Source organism: Lissotriton helveticus, chromosome 2_1 (assembly GCF_964261635.1).
Source record: "Lissotriton helveticus chromosome 2_1, aLisHel1.1, whole genome shotgun sequence".
In the NCBI taxonomy this organism is placed as follows: Eukaryota; Metazoa; Chordata; class Amphibia; order Caudata; family Salamandridae; genus Lissotriton; species Lissotriton helveticus.
The window spans coordinates 1,680,904,242-1,680,909,698 of NC_136059.1; positions in this window are offsets into that span (position 1 = coordinate 1,680,904,242).

The window sequence follows — 5,457 nt, forward strand, 5'->3', positions numbered from 1 at the left end:
ATAATCTCTTGCTCATGTTGCACTATGGTATGTAATGTCGATTTGTTTATAATAAAAATAATTTTTTTAAAAGTAAGAAGAAAGCAAAGCTTGCAATAGTTGAAACAGCCATCTATCCTTCCTGCATTCTAAATGATGACAATCAAAGTGCCTTACGGGGGAACAATGTATCCAGGATAACAAGTCTCACTCCTATCTAAGTGAAGCAATTCAGTAAGACTGTGTATTTGGATAACATACATGTCGAAAATATGGGGACTGAGTCCACACATACAATCAGAATATGTTGGCCCAATTCCTGGCTAGCTCACAGTCCACCATCTGGACACCTAAACCTGACAGGGTACTGGATTGTGTCGGCAACCTCAGAACATGACAACCATAATTCCTTCAAGGAAATCGTGGAAACAAATCTATCCTTTCGTTGTCATCTGAGGCATGCCCACAGGGGAACACAAGACATACACAAATTGGCATTTCAAACATTTATGGAAGCAATTGGATTTTTGTGTAAAACATGTGAGCTGCAATTATTAGTAGAAGGAAACAAACGTCCAGGATAATCCATTGAAGTACTCCTCTGCCGACCTATGGCACAGAAGCAGTTTATATAATAAAAACTGGATCCATTGGCACTGTGTTTGAGTTCCAATGCCTTTGTCATAGTTTGTCTTCCCGACTTAGAACTGATTCCTAACGGACACCAAAATGCAAACGCAGCATGCTTAGTGTACTTTATCCTTAAACAGAATGGACAATGTTGTGATCATATGCCTACAAAGAAATGCACTTGTAAGAAAACCCTTTCTGAGTACATTATCACATGCATGCAAAATGTGCTAAAAGTCACTGTCTAAAAAGATGTCAAGTTTAAACGTGAACATGTAAAATGGAAGCATTTGTGCACAGGCCCTATTAACTCACATTCCTGCCATTCCTTGGCTGTCAGGAGACTAAAAAGCTTCAAACTAAACTTGAAGTTATATCCTAAAATCAAAATTAAGCTATATATATATATATGTATATATATATATATTGCAGTCGCCAGTAGGTAGCTATAATTAGGACCTAGTTTCCACAGGAAAAGCATTTTTTGCCTTGGCTATATATTTGGTGTAGTATGACCAATCTGCCTGAAATTTTGCCAAGAAAGTGTCACAGTGGGTACTACTGATTGGGTAAGTTTGTGGGGGATCCGTGCAGTGGGGACCTAGAATTTGGGGTGCGACTAAGGTTGCATTTGGAACCATAGGAACCTTTAGCCACCTCTGCAGCCCGAACCGCTGAACAGACTACACCAAATTTGGCAGGGAGGTAGATGTTGGTTCAAGGAAGTTCCTTTTGCTTATTTGGTGAAAATTCATTCAGTAGTTTTTGGGAAATGTAAGTTTAAAATTATAGTGATATCTCTAGCCACTGATATTTCGCAATGGTTTCGCCAATGCACGCTCCAACGGGACTGCTCTGATTGGCTGGATGCAACCTGAATAGAAAGTTTTGGTCACCACTTTATCCATCGGGAACAGTTCCTGCAGCTGAAAATGTGTGTGAAATCCCACATAAGGGATCAGGGTGGAGATACTCTGACCCCATGGTTGAGAAATGGAGGCATTAGTGACAGAAGTTATATGTCCAAAATGGATTTTTTAAATAAAACGCAATATTTGTGACCGCAACGCGACTGCCCATGTTCCATCGTGGGTACATCACAACTATCAACGTCATCGCGAATATTGGTGAAAATATTAAAAAATATATCAATTAATCATTAGTATGCATTGTTACAGACATATTGATAAATGTTTTTATAGAGTTATTTATATTGTGAGTTATATACTGTGATGGTTAGAATGAATTATATAATTTTAATTTTTTATGTGGTGGTGGCTATTGAACTCCTGCTTTTGCTTTCTCCATTCGCGACGAAACCTTGTGGGTTGTGGTGAACAATGTCATCACGATCTCTGGTCTCACCGCGAAAATGGAAATAGGTTTTAGAGATGGTTGTTCTAGATATACACTAAAAAAATATGAGTTTGAAGTGTACAGTAATAAACCTCAAGTGTGTAAAATACTGTAATGTGTGTGCATATATGTTTTCACTTCAGGGAAAAGATGCGATCATCTCGGTTAACGATGTCATTGCGACGTCCCGACTAACCGCAAAAGCTGAGAATAGGTCTGAAAGATGGTTTTTAAAGAAACTTAGTACAAAGATATGAGTTTAAACATGCTTTGAAAGAAGTATGTATGTAGTAATATGTGTAGTGCAATCTACAGAATGGATTTTTTGACATTATTTTTGGATGTGTTAGTGGTCATTGAATGTCTACTTTTGCTTTCCATTTTCGTGACATATCCACGGGGATTGTGACATCGTCATGAAGATTGTCAAAAACAAACAATAAAAACCTTTAGAAAAAAAGTCACAATATTTCAGGTACTAGGGTAGCTCTGACAAGAGCTGTTGTGTTGGTTGTATGTATATGGCTGCTACACATAAGACCTGATACAGAGTTTCAGGTTACTTAGGAACACTCTGTTGCCTTCATCTAAAAAGTGCACTCCATCATTTCTATAAATTCCATGCATGTCAAAACGCAGATAGTTTGTATAGATACAGCCCTTGCGATGGTCTCTGAGCAAAGCAGAAACAGCTTTATCAACATTTTTCGTAGCTTTGTCAATCTGTGGACAGAATTGATTTGACCTCTTCCATGTCGGTCTGTGGCATGTATTAGAGTACATCAAGACAGTGTGAGGTAAAAGAAACATTAGTTTTATAAAGGTTTCTTTCATAAGGTGGCTTTCTTCTAATTTGATCATAGAAAGAAAAGTTAAAGCAATATTCTACTAAATATTTAGAGTTAAACTTTATTTAAAAAAAAATTCTTTAAGTGTATCTTTCAGTATGTGAAATAATCTACTGATGTCAGGATCTCCACTATAAATGCAACAATGTTATGACGACTTACAAAATTGTTAAAAATAAAACCAGTTAGATTAAGATGTAAAAAAATAAAAAGTACAACCAACCAGGGCCTGCGAGGTTGGTTTTAGTGAGTCGAAGCCGTCACCTGCAGATGTAAGTGTAGAAAACAAATTTATCAGTGCCTCATTTGTATGCAATAAATGAATGCTTTCTAAATGCAAAAAAAAACCCCAGTTATTAACCGCTTCGGTGCGAGGACATTTTCGCGCTGCGCTGGAGTTTTTATTAGTGGGCGGGATTCGAACAGCCGGGGTCCATCCTCCGCACATGCCCAACGTGACGTGTGACGGCCCCCGGCCATCATGAGCATGCAAGGGGTTAATGTATTTTCTGATAAACACATATGAAATCAAAAAATTATTATATCCAATTACAGAAAAAAGTACGAACGTCTTAGAGGTTCACTTACAAATAAATGGACAATACAATGAGGAAATAGAATTTTAAAAAACCTTAGAAATTGAAAAAACCAAAGGATACAGGAGTGTTATAGTTAACAATTACCATTAAAAAAACTTGGAAATTTACTGAAAAAACCTAAGGTTACAGGGACGTTATAGTTAGGCTGACAATTCTCTCGTACAAAACCAGATAAATTCAGCAGTTCTAGTTACCTGAGCTAACTATAACTTGTGCCCCCTTGATGCACTGCTTATGACCTCACATATTACATCACTCATGACATGGTCAATGACATCACTCATGACATCTCAAATGACATCACTGATGCATCAGCCACATAATCTCTGACGCACCATTCACACCCTCATGCAACCTTTCATACATCCAAACATTCACACTACCATTCTCAAAACCATCGGCACACTCATACCAGTACTTACATACCCACTCGCTGATTCATAGGTCTACACACACATTCACTGACTCACCTATACAGCCACTCATACCCCCACTCACTCACTAATACAGCCACTGACATATCCACTCATTCACCCATACAGCCACTCACACACTGTCAGATACTCATACAGCTACTCACACACCTCCTCACCCATCCATAAAGTCAATCACACAGTCACTTACTCACCTATACAGTTATACACATACCAACTTACTTATTCATACAGATATTAACGCATACTTACTCACCTATACAGTCACTGGCACAAGTACCCACTCACCCATAAAGCCACTCTCACAATCACTCACTCACACAGTCACTTAAATACTCCAACACTCACCTGTACTGCCTTTCACATATGCTGTTACTCACCCATATACCACTGACACATCCATTCACTCACTGACACAGCCATACGGACACTCACTCACCCATACAGCCCCTCTCAGATGCACTCATGAGACCATACAGCCAGTGATTCACCCACTCACTCATCCATGCAGGGAGTCAGAAACCACCCACCCACCCATGCAGACACCCATAAAGTTACTCAGAAAACCAATCAATAACCCATACAGCCATTCATGTACCTGCATACCAACCCATGCAGCCACTTACACACCAACTGACAGACTGATAAAGACATTCACACGATTTAGTCACTCACCCATACATTCACTGAGAAATGTATAATAACTCACTTATATGGTCAGTCACGCACAGACTAAATCATCCATACAGGCAGTCATACACCCACTGATTCATCAATACACCTTGGTGCATATATTTAACACTCATAAACGTTGTAGGAAAAACTCTCAGTCACCAGATGATGTCATTTGAGATTTCATCAGTGATGTCATCAGTGACGTCACTGACCATGTCATGAGTGATATAATATGTGAGGTGATAAGCAGTGCACTGTGGGGATGCACGTTATAGTTAGCTCAGCTAAATTTCTCTGGTTTTGTATGAGTACGAGTACGCCTCGTTTGTGGACAAACCTTTGGATGAATTTATATGGCTGGTTCGGCCGGGGAGGCAGCACCACCATATATTAAAAATGGACTGTGATGTCTGATACACGGACATCGTTATGCAGGAGGGAAAGACGGGTGATTTGAATGGCGGCACTATCGGAAGCTCTATGGAAGTTTGTCAAATATTGCTTCAATGTGGAATCCAATGGGGATAATATTTTAGCAACCATGACTACGAGTCCCAGCATGCCTGCAAATACCGAGGGCCAACTGGTGGGGAAGATGCAGCCGCTAACCCGTGATCAAGGGGCCAGGGAGCTCTGATACATGTAGGGTAAAGGCTGTGATGTATCCGTAACTGCTGCTGTTCTTCCAGAATAAAGACATCGCAGGAATGCTGTGTTACCTTTCCCTTGTGTCGCCTCCATTTGTGGACAAACATTTGGATGAGCATATATATATCCATATATTACGTACTGGCAGTCGCCAGTAGGTAGTTATAGTTAGAACCTAGTTTCCATAGGCAAAGCATTTTTTGATTTGCTAATAACTTTGGCATCATTTGATGAATCTTCGCGAAATTCTCCCAAAAAAAGTCTATCCAGGTCAGCTCCTATCCTGAA